The sequence below is a fragment of the Lissotriton helveticus genome, chromosome 6 (genome assembly GCF_964261635.1).
Source record: "Lissotriton helveticus chromosome 6, aLisHel1.1, whole genome shotgun sequence".
In the NCBI taxonomy this organism is placed as follows: domain Eukaryota; kingdom Metazoa; phylum Chordata; class Amphibia; order Caudata; family Salamandridae; genus Lissotriton; species Lissotriton helveticus.
In genome coordinates this window covers 650,717,244-650,739,146 of record NC_136067.1, presented here as the reverse complement: position 1 = coordinate 650,739,146, position 21,903 = coordinate 650,717,244, and positions in this window count along the sequence as shown.

Below are 21,903 nucleotides of genomic sequence, written 5' to 3'. Positions count from 1 at the left end.
GCTGGGCTGACTGAGTACCAGCAACGACAGAAGGTGTGGGTGTTGGAGCCAGTGGCCCCAGCAGCACTCCAGGACAAATGGTCTGGACCCCACACCATTGTTGCGAAAAAGGGAGAGGTCACCTACTTGGTGGACCTTGGAACCCCTAGGAGCCCCCACAGGGTGCTCCATGTCAACAGACTCAAAGCATATGTTGACAGGGCAGACATGGGCTTGCTCATGGCTACAGATGAGGGACAGGAGGAAGAGAGTGACCCTCTCCCAGACCTTTTGACGCAGAACCCTGATGAGGGTTCAGTTGATGGTGTGGCGTTAGCTGGCAGCCTCACTGACCAGCAGCAACAGGACTGCAGACAAGTTCTACAGGCCTTTAGACATATGTTTTCATTGACACCTAGTCAGACTAACTGGTGCACCCATGAGGTGGATACTGGTGACAGTCTGCCTGTGAAGAGTAAGATCTACAGGCAACCTGACCATATCAGGGACTGTATAAAGACTGAGGTACAGAAAATGCTTGAGTTAGGAGTAATTGAGCCATCAGAGAGCCCCTGGGCCAGCCCAGTAGTCCTTGTACCAAAACCTCACACCCAAGATGGTAAGAGAGAGATGAGGTTCTGTGTGGACTATAGAGGTCACAATGCTGTCACTAGGACAGATGCTCACCCAATTCCAAGAGCAGATGAGCTCATTGATAGATTGGCTCCTGCCAAGTTTCTGAGCACATTTGATTTGACAGCTGGTTATTGGCAAATCAGGTTAGCTGAGGATGCCAAGGCCAAAACTGCTTTCTCAACCCCAGGAGGTCATTATCAATTTGTGGTAATGCCATTTGGCTTGAAGAATGCACCTGCCACTTTCCAAAGGTTGGTGAACCAAGTCCTCACTGGGTTGGATGACTTTTCTGCAGCTTATCTTGATGATATTGCTGTCTTCAGCTCCACCTGGGAGGATCACCTGATCCACCTGAAGAAGGTTTTGGAGGCCCTGCAGAAGGCAGGCCTAACTATCAAGGCCACAAAGTGCCAGATAGGGCAGAGTAATGTTGTGTACCCGGGCCACCTTTTGGTGGAGGTCAGGTTCAACCAATGGAGAGTAAGATCCAGACCATCGAGGACTGGGCTCCTCCAACCACCCAGACACAGGTCAGAGCTTTCTTGGGCCTGTCTGGTTACTACAGATAGTTTGTTAAGAACTATGGGTCCATTGTGACACCACTTAAGGACTTGACTTCTAAGAAGATGCCAAAAAGGTTCAGTGGACAGTTAGCTGTCAAAAGGCATTTGATGACCTGAAGAAGGCCGTGTGCTCTGCACCTATCTTAAAGAGTCCTGACTACTCCAAAGAGTTTATTGTCCAAACAGATGCTTCTGAGTTGGGTGTGGGAGCTGTGCTTTTACAACTTAATGTAGATGGTCAAGACCAGCCCATTGCTTTTATTAGCAGAAGGCTGACCCCTAGAGTGAAACGTTGGTCAGCTATTGATAGGGACGCCTTTGCTGTGGTTTGGGCCCTGAAGAAGTTGAGACCATACTTGTTTGGCATGCACTTCAAAATTCAGACAGACCATAAGCCCCTCTTGTGGCTAAATCAGATGAAGGGTGAGAATCCCAAACTGCTCAGGTGGTCCATTTCCCTACAAGGGATGGACTTTACAGTGGAGCACAGACCAGGGACTGACCATGGCAATGCAGATGGTCTCTCCAGGTACTTCCACTTAGAACATGAAGACACAACTGGTCAAGGTTAGTCTAATGTCCCTGCGTTTGGGGGGGGGGTTATGTAGGAGTGTATGGTCTGCGTTCCTATGGTCACCCCATTTTTTGCTTTTTGCTTCACTGGTTTTTGACTTAATGTGGCTGTAGGCCTGCTAATCAGACCCACAGCCCTTCTGTTCTCTCTCTAAATTCACACATTGTACTTTAGGTGCATCACCAATTGGGATTTGGTTCACTCTTATGAGTCCCTGTACAGAGTACTATAGGTACCCAGGGCATAGGTGCACCCAAGGCCTACCAGGGGCTGCATCATATCTTTTGCCACCCCTGGCTGGCCATCCAAACTGACACAACTGGCTGATCACTCAGCCTGGGCAAGGTCATGTAATCACCCCTTGCTTAGATATAGTATTCATATGTCTAACCTTATATCTAGACACATATACACCTATAAGTTACTCCTATGGCAGGCCATAACAATCCTGAAGGCAGAGTGCTTGGTTTTATGTGAGATGGTGCTCTAGCATGAGCTGAGTCTGTATGCAGCTTTCGGAGCCATGTCCTTATAGCTGTTCTAGGATATTGCCATACCATATACTCTTAAGTGCATTATGAACCTCGCGGTTAAATGCTAACTCTGGTTTGGCTTTATCAAAACATGTTGTGTAAGGTGTCATATGCTTTGGAATACTACCCCCTCGCCTGGCGACGGGGGTAGCATTCCATCCTTCTAGAGGGAGAAGACATGTTACTTCCATTAATCCCGATTAAAGTTAACCAGAGCCTCAGCATCACAAAATGGATGCTGCTGCCTCAGACACAAGTCTGACCTCCTGCTGCTGGGAGTCCTTCCAGCGAGGGAGGCTTGGACAATAGGTTTCCTATCACAGGGAGGTGCTAGCACCACCCCAGACAGGCTATAGTATATTGGGGCAGGGAGGGCAGAATGAAATGAGACACTGCCTGGGGCACACAAGGTGTCCCATGCATAGTCCAGTTCAAACCAGTGCTGGGGCACTCCAGCCCCAGCTCTGGCATGAAACTGGACAAAGGAAAAGGGGTGTAACCACCCCCTTCCTGGGTCCCACCCATAGGAGGGACCAAGCAGGTAATCCAGCCCCTAGATTTGGTATATAGGTAGGAGCTGAGTCCCAAGACTTTAGATTTATCCTGACTGAAACTCTGATACAAAACTCTGGACCTTCGACATCCTACTCGACGTAGAAGACTGAAGAATCTCCATTGTGGTCAAGGAGTGACCACCCTGTGCAAGTAGGCACCATCAAGCACTCAATCATTTGCTTTGTCATTGCTCCCGCCGGAGCCCAAACACAGAGCCTGACAAGACCTGGACTTCCAGACATCCAACAGCCCGATCTACAGCCACAGCAAAGCTGAGACCCGTCGAGGCGACGAGAGACGTGGGACCGGCAATCTTGGAAAGCCAGCAAATTGCTTTTCGTGCAACTTCTGAGGCACCCTCGAAGTTGTGCATTGGGGATTGAGAAGCCCCAGCCCCGAGAACCAATTGCACTGAAGATCAGCCCTCCACACTCCACGAGTTCTGCGTGGGGCCCTTCTGCATTTTCCTGCTTGACGCGTCTGTCCGGTCACTTGCCCGTTGGCTAGTGGCCTCTGTGACGACCAACCTTTGAATTTCCAATGCGGGTCTGGTTGCTCCAGACTGGCCCTTGCTCCCCTGAAAAGGAGCAGCCCATCAGACCTTGCTGGTCTGATTAAGAAGCCATCTTCCTTTTCTGTGTGGGTTGCCTTTGCCAAGGCTTGTTGACTCCAAATCCGGAAGTCGACACCACTGACAGCGAGATCCTTTGTGGGACAGTCCGTATCCAGCTCCTGGTTCTCGTCAACACCTCCTGGTCCACGTGGCTGCAGAGACAAGCTTCATGACATCACCTGATTGCTTCCCGACATCGCCTGGTTCCTTTCTGGTTCCATCCTGGTCACTGGCTAGTGAACCAGACTCTGTCCCCTCTGCTTTCAGGCACTCCTCATCCTCGATCCGCCCTTGGATCCAACCGGACTCCTCTCTCTTGGTCGCCTGCAGCATCTTGTCTCCAAGGCTCCATAGAACTCCACGACGAAACCCGACACACTTTGGGACCTATGCACCCGCTTGCTGTGGGTGAGGTAACGCGAGTACTGCTGTGCTCCTGTGAAGATTAACTCTCCTAGTGTCCTAGTTTTAAGTGGTTAACATCTAGTCCAGTCGGAAGACTCCTAAATCTCTAACTTTCTAACTTTACGCACCTATTGACTTCTATGTGTGCACACGTGTGCCTTTAGACTCTGCACACGCATCCCGTGGGCCTCCTGCTTCCTAACAACTGTTAGTCCAGTGTAACCCCAGCGATTCCCAAGGTCCTAGGCCTTCCAACTGTTCGTGACATGGTTCTTATACCACTATTTTAGTATATGGTTTAGCGGGCCACCAGGGCCTATCCATATTTGTGCAACTTATTGTATGTTATATTGAGTTACTAGTTATGCGCTTGTGCCTCTGCCCTCATAAAGAGTTCAGAGGATTGATTTAGAAATAAATACATATATTTTGAATATATAACCTGTGTGGTGTCCTTTCATTTGGTATTAAAGGGATTGCATATGGTAAAACAGCTGGCTTCACATGGCCTCTTGAGTTTAGCCTAAGACTGCTTTTGTCCATGCTACCACTAGGATAGCTGGTCTATAAGGTTGACTTTACAACCATCACCATAAGGGTTGTTTGGACTGATACAGGGTGCCCACTAGAATAGTGGACATCACATATCAGGCCAACTTCTCACAGGAGAGTCTTGATTTTATTAAAGACAAAGGAGGCAAGTATTAGCCCACTGCTGCAGACTGCCCACCCTGACAATGATGGCTAATGAATGTCTTCTGATTATTCCTAGTGCCAGTTGCAACAAACCAGGCAACAAGTTAAGATGTCTGGATGGCATGGCAAAGGTTATCCGATTGAAACTGAGCAAATATTTCACAAGTAGATGTGCCAAGAATATGTGAAATTGATATAGTTGTTGCTTGGATTTCTTCTTTTGTTTTTGTTGTTTCACGCATGGCTTATAAACTTTATGGACTCACCAAGAAAAGAGGAAGGTACATGTTACATGTCTCCCATGCTGATGACAAACAACTCATCTCCCTTTCAGTTAAGGCCCCAATTCAAGATACAAGATCACCACCTGCATGACTGAAGTTGCTAACTGGATGAAAATCAACTGTATAGGCTCAACACTGACACGACAGAAATAGTGATCTTTTTCAAAGTGACACAGTAACTCATTTTTTGTTAGCTGTAGTTCAGGGACTGTGCAAAGCTCTAAGTATTCAACAACATTTCCACTGTGCTTATTGCCGAGTCATTTGAAAAAGTAGAACTATTTAATGGAATACTGAAAAATAAAAAAAGTATGCAGAGTGTGTACTTTAATGATCTGATATATCTCCCTTAACTCTAATGTTGATGAGAATCCTCCCTAACCAAAAGACTTGTTAAACCCACACAGCATAATACTCAGCCCGATGATTCTCCCACAAATCCAGTGTCTCCAGTTCTACTTGTTTCACATCTGTCTGATGATGTGACTTTAGAATAGTGCAAACAAGTGATTCTCTCTCTCAAATGCTTCCATTATCTGGTAGAAGCTGCATTCGCCAGTGCCATACCTAAGCCTGCCATCATCTGCATCTAGACGACTGCATGCATGTGAAGGTCCATCAGTGAATTTCAGCACTTTGACCCAGGTGTTGAAATCTTTATTAAGTCTTAGGGCGAACAAAGCAAACACAAGGAGATGATGGATGGAGTGCTAAAAATTTTCAGACAATCAACCTCAGTCACAGATCTGGTATGAATCCATCCTCATTCTTTGGCTCACTTTGCCACCCCAGTTCATACCCAGCCGTATGCAAATCAGTCATTGACCCTGTTCCTTATGGAAACAGGCCAGCCAGCACTGCCAAGCCAGATCTTCCCTGGACCGTTAAGCATCCTGGGACCGGTTTTGGGGTAACACCCCTCACCAGCCAAGCAAGCTTGAATCCAGAGGCAAAGTGAGCAAGGGACCCACGTCTGGGCATACTCTGCCAAATTAGGGGGAATAAAACAGTCAAGGAGATGATGGACGGAGTGCTGGAACTTTTCAGACACTCACCCCAGTCATGGATCTGAGTTGAATTCATCCTATAGCTCACTTCGCCCCCCTAGTTCAGACCCAGCAGTATGCAAATCAGTCTTGACCCTGTTCCTTATGGAAACAATCCAGCCCAAACTGGCAAGCCAGATCTTCCTTGAACCGGAAACAAGCATCCTGGGATCCGTTTTGGTTCTTTTTGCATTTGTCATCCTGAGTGTGACGGGTATGGTCAGACGTGGGTCCCGTGCTCTCCATGCCACTGGAGTCAAGCTAGCCTGGCTGATGAGGGGGTGAGGTCCCGAAACCGGTCCCAGGATGCTTGTCTTCAGCCCAGAGAGGACCTGGCCTGGCAGTTCAGGTTGGACTGTTCCCATGGGAAACAGGGTCAAGACTGATTTGCTTATTGCTGGGTCTGAACTGGAATGGCATGGGGAGCAAAGAAATTATGGACTTAGGCCCAGATCTCTGTACTGGGGTGAATGTTTGACATTGTGCAGCATTCTGTCCATCAACTGTTCTTTTTGCATTTATTAAGTCTTATCACCAATGTTGGCCTCATGAGACAAGGGCTGTGTACCTGAATACATGCATCACTATGCAAGTGAACTACAGAGCCAAGAGACCCCAGACCCACAGACGGGGCACTCCTGCCCCTAAAGGCACACCATAGACATACAGAAGATGCAACTCCTCCACCAGCCCATGACCACAGCCTGTAACACCAGTAGTGGCAAGCCTCCCAACTACCTTATCCATTGTTGGGACTGGCCCTTCCTCTTCAATCAAGATTGTTTGGTTCGTTCATTGTGTGGCTGTATCAGGAGGTGGGGGTTGTGGTTTGAAGAAGTTAACAACACGGAGCCCACAGCCTCCTCCAGAAACAGGCCACTTATCTATAAAGACAATACCTTCTTGCAGGTTCTAGAGCAAAGCAAGTATGATCTGAACCTTTTTTTACGCCTGCTCTGTTGCCATGTGTCAATTGACTTGGATAGGGGTATGCCCATGATTCAAATTTTTTTGAACGGGGAGTAAAATGCACCGATATACGCTCACATGGGCACTTTATTCCTAGATGCAATAACTTTGCTATATATGTCTATCATGAGGACCTGACTGTGCCATTGCCGGAGAAGAGACCCCGACTTTTGCTATTTTGCTCCTTACCTTGGTTCTCTTGGTATAAGGAATTTCTGCCACATTTTATTTTGCATAACCTTTTCAGCTTCCCTCTATTTCTGCATAACAGTTAACTGTGAGAATGGTGATATTGCTGTGACGTCTGGTGACTTTTGAAAGTGGTGGGGTGTTAAAGTTCTTTCCAACTTTCACTGCACGAGCAAGGCAGCCACACCGTCACAAGGTCTGAGCTGCATAATATAAAAGCGGAAATCCTCTGACCAATTCCGGCTTCCCACTTGACCAAACTTTCTGATCCCATCCAAATATTTTATTTGACCAAGCCTCACTTTTCTTCATTATCACATATGCACCCTAAAATGCGGAAGCTCGGGATATGCTCTGTACAAAGACATCTTCTGTTAGATTTCACATAATATAATGCTGCTAAGGTATCATAAGAAACTAGGCCAAATACGTAGAATACAACCGCTTACTAATAGCATTGCTGTTAGAGTGAGGACACAGGAAGGTTTCTAAATTCATATTTAAAGAAATCATTTTTAAACGACAGCAGGCACACATATTGCTTGTGTGGCATTTACTTGAGAGTCCTTTCCTATTGAACGTGTGCCGCAGCAAGAATAAAAGCTACCGGCACACCCCTGCCACTCTCCCTAAAACAGAATTGACTTCTTTAACCAATGACTAAGATGAACGTTTGTGGGCACTGGCAGATTAAATGGCCAAGACATGAGCTGAGATTCAGAATTATTTGCCCACCTTTAAACCTGGTATATTATCAATACAGCGCTCACCACAAGGTGAATTGTTTCTCAATAGCTTTCATCTAATCCAGCTTGTAGTGCTCATTCCACTCACCTCGGAAGGATGGAGGGCTGAGTCACAGCTGCTGGTAATCTGTAATATTTATGCTTCAGAGGCACACCAAGAGCCTTTACAGTCACAACCCTTCATTATTTCTCTCATGGACTTGGAGAATATGGTATGTCTAGCTGCCTATATGTGTGAGTCCTTATTACAATTATAATTTGTGTGTCAGTTTCTCACATAACCCCATCCATCACACTGCCAGGAGTTGCGCCCATAACACGATAACCACGCCTTGGGGGTCATCACGCACAACATGAAAGCACTTCTCACACAACTGCTATAGACAGCAGAGCCATCCAGCCACGAGCAAAGGCTGGCCCAAACTAGAAGTATATGTTATGTAATGGGAGCAATAGATCTGTCTTTTTTCCCCCAGAGTTTTCTATAGCGCAAACTTGACCCGAAGGTATCAGAGCGCTTTACATGAGCACCAGTTACGTTTCACAAGGACACAATCATTTTTGTTAGGCATGGGGAGATTAAGTGATTTGCACAGATTAACAGGATATTGAGCGTCATTGTAGACACTAGAACCCTGCTCCCCAGATTTGAGATCGACAGCTCTAGCCCTTTCGGCCTTATCCTCTCCCTGTAGCCTAAACCTTAAAACTCAATTAATGTACCATGAAAAAACATATTTAATGGTGCCTAAGTAAGTAAATAGAACAAAATCATAAGGGACCACTTTGCACTATTTCTTTTGTGTTCAGTACTGAATAGTTTGCACTCCGAAAAATAATTGAGCACACTGGTTCAGGCGCACAACGCCCATTGGGCTAAAGGGACTTCAAGCCCGCCAACCCCCCCCCCCCCCCCTCCCAGCCGTGTGTCTCAGCTCAGGCTGCTGCAGCTCGAGCTGCTGTGGGCTTGGTTGAGCAGTGTCTGTAGTCTTATCTCCGGCACGCCCGAGTTTTTTGCAGATCTTTAAAGGCCATTTACATATTTACATACCTTTGTAAACTGGTTACTGATGCTTACGTTTTTGGGGTTCCAGTACCCCCTGGGCCCCCACTCTGCCTATTCCTTTTCTGTAGTGTGAGAATGCATTTAAGGAAAAGGAATATAAAGTTGGGTTGCCTATACAACAAGCATTTGCAATGCAATCGGTCTCACTTTTGGGACCTTATAAGTATTTAGCCATGCAGCACATGAGCCTGGGTGCTGCACCATGGAAGCTTTAACACTAATAGTAACACCAATGAAAAGTTGCATGCTTTCAACACACTACAGACCAAGCAGGAACAACACTAGATCTACTTGTAAAAAGAACTACTGATGACACCGATGTGAGCATACTAGAAAGAAAGGAGTAAATAGGAGCAAACTCTGAAGCATGTGTTACTTAGTATATTTTTTTAAAAAGATTTTCCACCCGATATTTTTACACTGCACCTCTAATTGCCATGTGGTCAAGAGCAGGAATGTTCCTCGCTGTCACGATCTCTGTCTGGAGAAAGAGAGTGCCTGCAAAGACGAGTATCTAGGCTTGTAGCGCAGCATTCTTGAGTAACATATCTCCCTTTACCTTGCTGCTGTGCAAACGCTGGATCTGTTGTGCCCCTGAACTTTTCACTGCATCTTAGTTCAAGTGCTCGCGGAACCCGCTGCGCGGGTCCCGCTTCGTTTAAGGCGGACTTTGAATTGCTCTCACCTGAACCATCGCTGAGGGAGCTCGCTTTGCAGGGCTGCGAGCGCGTTACTGGCGCAGGACTACCAGTCCCAGGAGCGCCAGCAACCATCCCCAAGTGTTTCCAGCTGGGACGCTCTCCCTGCAGGCTCCTCCCTCGCTCTACTGTGAGTTGAAAATCTTCCGCTTCAGGCTCTTTGGTGACTCCCTTTACCTTGCTGCTGTGCAAACGCTGGATCTGTTGTGCCCCTGAACTTTTCACTGCATCTTAGTTCAAGTGCTCGCGGAACCCGCTGCGCGGGTCCCTCTTCGTTTAAGGCGGACTTTGAATTGCTCTCACCTGAACCATCGCTGAGGGAGCTCACTTTGCAGGGCTGCGAGCGCGTTACTGGCGCAGGACTACCAGTCCCAGGAGCACCAGCAACCATCCCCAAGTGTTTCCAGCTGGGACGCTCTCCCTGCAGGCTCCTCCCTCGCTCTACTGTGAGTTGAAAATCTTCCGCTTCAGGCTCTTTGGTGACTCCCTTTACCTTGCTGCTGTGCAAACGCTGGATCTGTTGTGCCCCTGAACTTTTCACTGCATCTTAGTTCAAGTGCTCGCGGAACCCGCTGCGCGGGTCCCGCTTCGTTTAAGGCGGACTTTGAATTGCTCTCACCTGAACCATCGCTGAGGGAGCTCGCTTTGCAGGGCTGCGAGCGCGTTACTGGCGCAGGACTACCAGTCCCAGGAGCGCCAGCAACCATCCCCAAGTGTTTCCAGCTGGGACGCTCTCCCTGCAGGCTCCTCCCTCTACATCCCAGCTAGTTTATCTACAGCTGAAGAGTCCCGCTGCGCGGGAGCGCGCGGGAGGGCGCCGGGAGAAGCCCGGGACAAGGGCGGGACCGACTGTGACCGACAGAGACTGATAGAGGCTGGGCTGGGCCACTTCCCTTTAGTATTTGTTATTTCTTATACACTGATTGAGTGTCTGGTATATTCTGCTCATTATTGGATTATTTTGTGCTTCTCTTGTATCCTTGGTTTTTTCTGTTTTGCACATCTTGTTAATATTTGCTCATTTGCAAGGTCTTATTGTATATTGCTCCTTTTAACAAGATGACTACTAAGAAATTAAGATCTGGAAGAGTAGTAGTCGGTAGAGCTTGCTCCAAAACTAAATCAAATCCTTTGCGTAATAGAAATGGGCCAGCCCTACAAGTAAAAAGTACATGTCAATTATACTCCCTATGGGATAAGGGTAAAGATAAAGTAGATCGAGAAGGGGCCCCCATTGAAAATATTAATACTAGTTTTAAAGAACTGGAGAGAGACTCCTCTGTCACTAAAAGAGACAGTACTATATCAGGTATTATTGCCCTATCTCATTCTGAAGACATATTTTATAAGAACCAAGAAGAAGATCTTCCTCTCCGTTCAGAAGTTCAAAAATTGCCAACTAATGTTGTCGAACAAGATAATTCTTCTGAACCCCCTGTTGTAGCAGTAGTTCATAGTTCTTTTCCTTTATTTAAGGATGATCAAAAAATGTATACTGCTCTTTCTACCTCTTTACATATTACCCCAGAGGACTATACTCTTCCTGATATAAATATTGAGGCCCAGAGAGGCCTAATTAAAACTAAAGCCCAAATCTCTACTACTCACCAGAATATTGCAGCTACTCCAGTGCTACATCTTTTTAGCAGTACACCTTCAAAAAATTCTGAGTTCTCTACCCCTGAAATGAACTTATTTCCTAGCCCTACTCATGCCCAAAATAAAGACTGCCAAAGTTTTTATACACGAGAAGATAATGTAATATCTAATTCATTGACCTCTTTAGAACGGCTTATTACATCAATTTTACAGCTTTTGGAAAAATTAGTTAATGGGTCAGATAATGTATTCGATACAGTAACCTTGATTTTAAAGGCTCTACTAAATCACAATACAGGATCGGATGATGTCATTTATCCAAAAGCAATCACTCCTCCTAAAAAGTTAAGTAAGGAAGGAAATAAGGAAATAAAGGACAAAACACTTTCTGATGTACCTCTTATATCTGAGCCCCCGATTAAAATTAATATTGCTCCTGCAGTTTTTACTAAAACTCTTACCTGCAGGAATGAGAACCCAATTAATAATAAGTGTGTTGCTTCTATTAGCCAAGAGATTAAGGTTTTTTCACCTACAGATGATAACGAGTCTAACATTCTACCTCCTATTTTTCCTATTTTTATTTCCCAACCAAATAAAGAAATACAAAATTTTCCAGTTCTTGCAGAAAAAGCTTCTCCGTTAAAAGAGAAAAAACCCTAAATAATAGTATCAAAAAAACAACGTTGTAAAAAAAAGAAAACTAAATCGTAGATTCTACAAAAAAAGGCAAAGGAGAATTACCTTTGATAATGATAAAGATCTCTCTTTGAATAATTCCATTACTGTGGACGTGGACTTAAATTCATCCCATGAGCATGTGGAAAGTCCAAAGGTAATTCCCACAGTATTACAACTAGAACTACCAATTTCTTCAAACCAACAATATACTAAAGATCAGATTACATTAACTAATGATCAAAACTTAATTTCATTCCCTAATTCTAATTCTAAAGCATCTCTTAATCCCTTGGCTACTCCTTTTTCAGAACTAGTTGCAACTACAATTACATCTAAGACAGTGTCTAAAATTAGAGAAAACGTCGACACACTTTTTCTTGATTTTATACCTATTTTTGATCCGGACCTTATTTTAAATAGATATGCTTTAGTTAAATGTTTTCATGAAATAGAAAGCTTAAAACTAATTCAATCGGCAGACATAGATGTTGTAACTTTAATAAATTCGGAAATTGGAAAGATAGCACGTGTAAAATTTTATTCCAAATTGGTATTAAATCATATCTTACATTGGGTAGAAGACTTTCAAAAAAGAGGAATTGATGTTGATCCTTTTATTTCGATTAAAATAGAAAGTCAAAATCGCCAAACAATGTTAATCTATCAGGACACTAAATCATATCCCTCAGGTAGTCTTCCTATAACGACGGAAGAGTTAAAAATTTGTGTATCTAATAATAAGCGACAGGTGATAGTAAACAATCCGATCCCTATAAAACAAATGAAGGTAAATGATGCCGATTTGGAGTGGAGTTGGTTGCCTGCCACTCTGTCAGATAAATCAGGTTTCACTTCAAGATTAAATTCGGATTTTTAACGATAACCAAAAAATAATATCATGGAACACTGCAGGATTAATCCAGAGTGCTGAAAAACTGTCACTCCTATACTCTTTAGAGGCAGACATTATCTGCTTACAGGAAACTTGGGTGGTAGGGAACCTTCCGACATTAAAAGATTATTATGTACTGGAGAGTAAGGCTACTCCCTCTACAAGAGGCCGTGCGAAAGGAGGGCTAGCTTGTCTTTTGTCAAATAAAGTCAATTGGAATTATACCCATTTCTCAGACTCAAATAAATTATTTCAGGCAATAACTCTAATAAATTTTGCCAACAATGGTTCCAATAAATCACTCGTAATAATAAATGCATATTTACCTCCTGATTCAAATTATAATAATGGAATTAAAAAGATCTGTTCCTTTATATTAAATTTACAGGAATCTACTGTCCCCCCCTATATTTTATTACTAGGTGACTTAAATGGTAAAATATCTAATAGTACCTTAGAGCTATTTAGAGATAGAGAAAAAGAGGAAACGTTCCAGATACCTAAAGCTATATTCCCAAAGAATATTAAAACAAATAAAAGAGGGAAATTGATTTTGGAGAGTTTAGCCGAGGCCGATTGTTTAATAGTCAATGGAAGGTTTCCCTCCGATAATCCTGCTCACTTTACACATAAAACAGGGAATGGCGGTTCGATCCTGGATTATGTGATAGTTGACAGTACTTTTTTGGCTCTTTAAAGGACCTATCTGTAATAGTTACTGATCTTAGTGATCATAATGTTTTACTTGTAAACTTGAATGTAGCATTTCCTCAAAGGGATTCATGGAACATTGGGGATGACTTATTGAATCTCAATACTAAAAAAAGGAAATGTTACTGGAATTTAGGGTCCATTAGAAATTTGACTAATATATTAGAATATACTGCAAAGAACTTAAACCTTTGGGAAGGAAGAGAGCTATTCTGCTTGGCGTCCCTCTTACAAATTTTAAAATCCAAAGCGCAAAAGCCCTTATCAGCAAAGATAATTCCAAAAATTCCCCCTGAGGTACGTCATCTAAATATAGAAATAAATAAACTCGTTAGAGCCCAATATCTATCCTTTATTCCTGGGCGTAGACACAGAATTTCCCTTTTGAGAAGAAGAAGAAATAGGATTAAGGCTAGATTAAAACGCGAGAAAGAAGATGCTCTTTGGATCAAACTCCGTGAAGCATCAAAGAGTGGGCAGTCAAAAACCTTTTGGTCACTAATTGGGGAGGGCTGCGGGGTAAGAAGCAGACCCTCTCAGATATCTATAAATGAGCAGACCTGGGCCGATTTTATTCAATGCCTTTATAGCAGTAATGGTGAGAAGTTTGATTCTGTTAAATTACAGGAAGATTTATCTCCATATGATCCTCCTTCTGAACTGGAAATTGTTGGTGCAATTAAAGCATTGCGCTCTTCTGGTGCATTAGGCCCAGATGAAATTCCAATTTCAGTATTAAAAGCTCATAGTATCCTATGGGGGAAAATCTTATATCCAGTTTTTAAAGTTTGCTATACAGAGGGCATCGTTCCATATTCTTGGAAAGGGAGTTTGTTAATCCCTCTCTATAAAAAAGGGGCTAGAGATTTGCCGCAAAATTATAGACAAATAGCACTCCTAGATGCTATAGGCAAGGTTTTTACTAAATGCCTATTGAATTCTTTGAATGATTGGGTGTCTGTGTCTGCAATACTACCACTAGAGCAGACTGGCTTCAGGAAACAGCATGGTACTTTGGATAACCTAACTGCTCTCCAGATTTTGGTTGAAAAATATGTTACTGTCCGTAGAGGAGCCGTTTACGGGGCGTTTATCGACTTCTCTACGGCCTTTGATAAGGTAGACAGATCTTTTTTGTGGAGCAAGTTAATTAATTTAGGGATACCTTCCAGCTTGCTGAAACTAGTTATTGCACTCCATACAGATACCTGGAGCAGAGTTTTAATGGGTGGTGAGAGAGGACTATCTAAGGTTATACCCACAAACAATGGACTTAAACAGGGCTGCCTACTGGCTCCATTATTATTTTCTTTATATATTGCTGACCTCCCCAAGGCTTTATCGTCATCTAGCAATGGTATTGCACCAGTTTTGGGGGGATCACAAATTACGTGCTTAATGTACGCTGATGACATCTTAATTTTGGACCTTACTCCAAAAGGCTTGAATTGTCGATTACAAGCTTTGTTCTCTTACGCTGAAGCTCATTTTCTAAAAATAAATACTTCTAAAAGTAAAATAATGTGCTTTCAGGGAAAGAGAAAGTCCAAATATGAAAACTATTGTTGGACGGTTGGGGGAGAAAGACTAGAAGTAGTCACCTCTTATCCCTTCCTTGGGAAGATAGTCATGAATAACTTGAACGAAAAAACCCATATGGAGACCAATAGTAGGAAAGCTCTGGCTCAAGGGAAGAGTCTTATCTCTCTTTACAAAGCGACAGGTAAAAGGCATTTTTCCATATTGCTCGAGGTTTTCCGAGCAAAAATTCCGGCATCCCTAATCTATGGCCTAGAAATAGTGGACATGGCATGCTGGAATTTTTTGGATTCTACCGAAGGAAAGATACTTCGTAACCTAGCTTCTGTAAATACGGCAAATTCTACGTCTTCGTTCAGACAAGAATTTGGATTGCGCAGCTCTCGGGCACAGGCAGCTGCGAATGTGGTGCGGTGGGTTTTTAATATAGCTGGAGGAACGTGCGGCACATTGAGGTTTCAAATAAAAAATGAGTTGCTGGGTTCTTTTAATGCCTACTCCTCAATTGTAAGGAATTTTAGACAGGCGATTGCTTTATTGCAGCTAGATGAACAAAGCCTCTTTTCTCTGTCTAAAGCCCAATTAAAATTATCTCTGAAGACTGCGTCTTGGGAGTTGAGTTTTGGAATAGATAGTAGGACAAATAAAGTAAAAAGAGGAATGTTATCTATCGGTAATTTTTATGAATTTAAAAAACCTCAGCCATATTTAGGTTGGAATCTCCCGCATGGAGTCAGGCGATTTATCCTTTTGCTAAGAAACAACTTGCTCCCTCTGAACTGTCTTCTGTCAAAATGGTATGGTGGATCTTATATTTGTGATCTTTGTCATCTTAATTCCCAGGATTTATACCATGTTGTTTTTGTTTGTCCAGCACTTATGGCTTTTAGGCGTAAATGGTTAAAACCTATATGCCTTCAATTGGGCATTTTTACTGCCTTTGATTTTTGTGCAGCAATGTTGAAACCCCCAAATGAAATGTTTTGTTTTAAATTGTTTAATTATTTTAAATGTTTCTTACCATTGTATTGATATTTTTATTTCATTCTGAAGTAATTTTGCTGTTTTCTTTTTTGTTAAATTGATATGTGGATCTCAATTGAGTTCCGTTATCATCAATAAATAAATACGAAAATACACTGACATATGGCATAACCTTCTGCATGCCCCCACTCCTTTAGCCCCCCTATACCACCCCTCACCCCATGGTTCATCACCCCTCTCCTGTAGGTGATCTTCGATGACAAATATGCAGAATAATTAACGTGTAAGGATAACTGTGACAAGAACAGTAACTGTGAAGATCGTAAGTTAACTTCAAATACATATTTAAACAGGTCAATTCAAGTACATGAAAGCCTGCTATATGAGTTCTAACACGCGAACGCACCCCCTTAAACGATTCGTCACCAGCTAATGGGGATTTCAGGGACTGTACGTTTAGAAGAAAGGAGAAAATCCAGTCACCTCATTTCCTTCTTTTCCGTTTGAGTGGCGAGAGAACTGCCTTTTATACTGGAATTAGGATGCGGGTGTCACGACGTCATAAGTCAGCTGTGATAAAGGATTTTGGTCGGGCAGGGGTGTGTTTTCTTGTTCTTATTACAGGAGAGGAGATGTTACAAGGACATTGTGTATACGTTACCGCATAGTCGTTGTAGGCGCCTGTGTATTTTGTGAGCACTGTGGTATTAATATATTACGAAACAAAAACCAGGGGTGTGGGTGTATGCTACAATACAAATCAAAAGAATGAGCTAATGCTATGTTATGACATGCAGTTTTCTGTAGTGCCCTGTAAACCGTTTTCACAGATTCTTGGCGCAGTGGTGTGCTTCAGAGAGCCTGGCAACGGCGCATCGTCACAGAAGGTGTTTCTGTGAGGGGACCCAGCCTTACGAACTGTGTGTGTGCGTTGTTATCAGTGCGGTGAGGCGGGGGTGCGGGGTTAGGCTGGGAGTGTTGTACCCCTGTAAGTCTAGATATGACGTGCCATGTGTAAAATGTGGGATGGCAGAGCGCTGCTGAGAGAGCACTGGAGCCCCTCCAAAGCACAGGGTGTTCGTATTCACAGAGCCTTAGTTTTCCCAGTGAGGGGGGCGCTTTTGCACTTCCTATCCATTTCCCAGGTTTGTGGCCTTTTTTTTATATATATATATTTATGGTTAACTTATACTTGAATACTGGACAACCTGCAACTTTTGTTAGATTAGAGTTATGCATGCGGTGGCATTTCAGTGCACTCCAGTGCAACGAGCGGGACCACGCTACGATACCTCAGTAGGTTAAGCGCTAACAGCAGTAACAAACAGATTGCGGCTTCATATCCTGACTGTCTGACTCCACCTTTCATCTCTCAGATGTCGATATAAACGTAATAACTTTGAGTAGGCTAAGAATGAAGCCTGGGCGTGGAAGTAAAAAACAACATTGAAAACCCACCGAAAGAAAAGCGTCATCAACGCCGCACACACTGCAACCAAGCGAACACTTTGCAGAACTTGCTCTCAGTATTTCGGTTTTCAGTCAGAACAGAGAGGAAACAAGCCCGCAAGTGGTGTGCGTGCGCGCTTGCGAGCAGCAGGCAATCTGTTTTCAATTATCACGCCCACGTCTGGGCACGATAATTGAAAACAGATGTCGCCCGTGCAATTAACCGCACTGGTTAGGCCTTAGGCAGACATGCAACCGCCTTTGCCCAATTGCATGCTGTCTTTTTTAAAATTGCAAAAAACACAGTTGATGGACAGAATGTAGAACAATGTCATACATTCACCCCAGTACAAGGATCTGGGCCTAAATCCATCGTTTTTTGCACTCCACACCACCTTGGGTTAGACACTGGCTATATGCAAATCAGCTCTGACTTTGTGCCTCATGGGAACAGTCCAGTCCGAACTATCAAGCCATGTCTTTCCCAGACCGGAATCAAGCATCCAAGGACCGGTTTCTGGCTATCAGCCTTCATCAGCCTGGATAGCTTGACTCCAGTGGTGTGGAGAGCCTGGGACTCACGTCTGAGCATACCCAGCCCACTCGGGGTGAAAATTGCAAAAAACACAGATGATGGACAGAATGTAGAACAATGTCATACATTCACCCCAGTACAAGGATCTGGGCCTAAATCCATTGTTTTTTTGCACTCCACACCACCCTGGGTTAGACACTGGCTATATGCAAATCAGCTCTGACCCTGTGCCTCATGGGAACAGTCCAGTCCGAACTACCAAGCCATGTCTTTCCCAGACCGGAATCAAGCATCCAAGGACCGGTTTCTGGCTATCAGCCTTCATCAGCCTGGATAGCTTGACTCCAGTGGTGTGGAGAGCCTGGGACTCACGTCTGAGCATACCCAGCCCACTCGGGGTGAAAATTGTAAAAAACACAGTTGATGGACAGAATGTAGAACAATGTCATACATTCACCCCAGTACAAGGATCTGGGCCTAAATCCATCGTTTTTTTGCACTCCACACCACCCTGGGTTACACACTGGCTATATGCAAATCAGCTCTGACCCTGTGCCTCATGGGAACAGTCCAGTCCGAACTACCAAGCCATGTCTTTCCAAGGCCTGAATCAAGCATCCAAGGACCGGTTTCTGGCTATCAGCCTTCATCAGCCTGCATAGCTTGACTCCAGTGGTGTGGAGAGCCTGGGACTCACGTCTGAGCATACCCAGCCCACTCGGGGTGAAAATTGCAAAAAACACAGATGATGGACAGAATGTAGAACAATGTCATACATTCACCCCAGTACAAGGTTCTCTGCGTAAATCCATCGTTTTTTTGCACTCCACACCACCCTGGGTTAGACACTGGCTATATGCAAATCAGCTCTGACCCTGTGCCTCATGGGAACAGTCCAGTCCGAACTACCAAGCCATGTCTTTCCCAGACCGGAATCAAGCATCCAAGGACCGGTTTCTGGCTGTCAGCCTTCATCAGCCTGGATAGCTTGACTCCAGTGGTGTGGAGAGCCTGGGACTCACGTCTGAGCATACCCAGCCCACTCGGGGTGAAAATTGCAAAAAACACAGTTGATGGACAGAATGTAGAACAATGTCATACATTCACCCCAGTACAAGGATCTGGGCCTAAATCCATCATTTTGTGCACTTCACACTACCCTGGGTTAGACACTGGCTATATGCAAATCAGCTCTGACCCTGTGCCTCATGGGAACAGTCCAGTCCGAACTACCAAGCCATGTCTTTCCCAGACCGGAATCAAGCATCCAAGGACCGGTTTCTGGCTATCAGCCTTCATCAGCCTGGATAGCTTGACTCCAGTGGTGTGGAGAGCCTGCGACTCACGTCTGAGCATACCCAGCCCACTCGGGGTGAAAATTGCAATTTAGGCCCAGATCCTTGTACTGGGGTGAATGTATGACATTGTTCTACATTCTGTCCATCAACTGTGTTTTTTGCAATTTTCACCCCAAGTGGGCTGGGTATGCTCAGACGTGAGTCCCAGTCTCTCCACACCACTGGAGTCAAGCTATCCAGGCTGATGAAGGCTGATAGCCAGAAACCGGTCCTTGGATGCTTGATTCCGGTCTGGGAAAGACATGGCTTGGTAGTTCGGACTGGACTGTTCCCATGAGGCACAGGGTCAGAGCTGATTTGCATATAGCCAGTGTCTAACCCAGGGTGGTGTGGAGTGCAAAAAAACGATGGATTTAGGCCCAAATCCTTGTACTGGGGTGAATGTATGACATTGTTCTACATTCTGCCCATCAACTGTGTTTTTTGCAATTTTCACCCCAAGTGGGCTGGGTATGCTCAGACGTGAGTCCCAGGCTCTCCACACCACTGGAGTCAAGCTATCCAGGCTGATGAAGGCTGATAGCCAGAAACCGGTCCTTGGATGCTTGATTCCGGTCTGGGAAAGACATGGCTTGGTAGTTCGGACTGGACTGTTCCCATGAGGCACAGGGTCAGAGCATTTTTGCATATAGCCAGTGTCTAACCCAGGGTGGTGTGGAGTGCAAAAAAACGATGGATTTAGGCCCAGATCCTTGTACTGGGGTGAATGTATGACATTGCTCTACATTCTGTCCATCAACTGTGTTTTTTTCAATTTTCACCCCAAGTGGGCTGGGTATGCTCAGACGTGAGTCCCAGGCTCTCCACACCACTGGAGTCACGCTATCCAGGCAGATGAAGGCTGATAGCCAGAAACCGGTCCTTGGATGCTTGATTCCGGTCTGGGAAAGACATGGCTTGGTAGTTCGGACTGGACTGTTCCCATGAGGCACAGGGTCAGAGCTGATTTGCATATAGCCAGTGTCTAACCCAGTGTGGTGTGGATTGCAAAAAAGCGATGGATTTAGGCCCAGATCCTTGTACTGGGGTGAATGAATGACATTGTTCTACATTCTGTCCATCAACTGTGTTTTTTGCAATTTTCACCCCAAGTGGGCTGGGTATGCTCAGACGTGAGTCCCAGGCTCTCCACACCACTGGAGTCAAGCTATCCAGGCTGATGAAGGCTGATAGCCAGAAACCGGTCCTTGGATGCTTGATTCCGGTCTGGGAAAGACATGGCTTGGTAGTTCGGACTGGAGTGTTCCCATGATGCACAGGGTCAGAGCTGATTTGCATATAGCCAGTGTCTAACTCAGGGTGGTGTGGAGTGCAAAAAAACGATGGATTTAGGCCCAGATCCTTGTACTGGGGTGAATGTATGACATTGTTCTACATTCTGTCCATCAACTATGTTTTTTGCAATTTTCACCCCAAGTGGGCTGGGTATGCTCAGACGTGAGTCCCAGGCTCTTCACACCACTGGAGTCAAGCTATCCAGGCTGATGAAGGCTGATAGCCAGAAACCGGTCCTTGGATGCTTGATTCCGGTCTGGGACAGACATGGCTTGGTAGTTCGGACTGGACTGTTCCCATGAGGCACAGGGTCAGAGCTGATTTGCATATAGCCAGTGTCTAACCCAGGGTGGTGTGGAGTGCAAAAAAAGATGGATCTAGGCCCAGATCCTTGTACTGGGGTGAATGTATGACATTGTTCTACATTCTGTCCATCAACTGTGTTTTTTGCAATTTTCACCCCAAGTGGGCTGGGTATGCTCAGACGTGAGTCCCAGGCTCTCCACACCACTGGAGTCAAGCTATCCAGGCTGATGAAGGCTGATAGCCAGAAACCGGTCCTTGGATGCTTGATTCCGGTCTGGGAAAGACATGGCTTGGTAGTTCGGACTGGACTGTTCCCATGAGGCACAGGGTCAGAGCTGATTTGCATATAGCCAGTGTCTAACCCAGCGTGGTGTGGAGTGCAAAAAAACGATGGATTTAGGCCCAGATCCTTGTACTGGGGTGAATGTATGACATTGTTCTACATTCTGTCCATCAACTGTGTTTTTTGCAATGGTCTTTTTTAAAAGACAGCACGCAGAGCCCAATTAAAATAATCCAAAAAAAGACACACAGGCACGAGCGTCTGAAAAGTCCTGGTCAGCTGCAAGAGGTCGTTTACCTATAGCAGCGCATGTACGCTGCTATTGGCTCGACCTAAAAATGCCCGCCATGTGTTTTTTTAAAGAGCCTGCAAAGACCTCCTCTTGACACTAAATAGGGTTATAAATAATAAAGTATGTATTCATTTGAAATGTGACTATTCTGTCTTTGTTCCCTTTAATCAACAGTCATGGATCATTCAGGCAGCCCTAGAACACAATTAAAATTACTTTCTATTTATATTTGCTGTTCGTAGTATGCACAGATAAGTGCTGAAAATACGGCTTTAGGTGACTTTATTTTTGTACCGGCTGGGACATCAAAATAGTGAGGTGGCAACCCTAATTATAAGACTGGAACTTTGTTGCAGGATCAGCACATTATTTCCTCCACCCACTAACACTGCTTAATGCCATAATAGCAATAGTTTGACTTATATCTGAAACCCTACTCCGCCATCA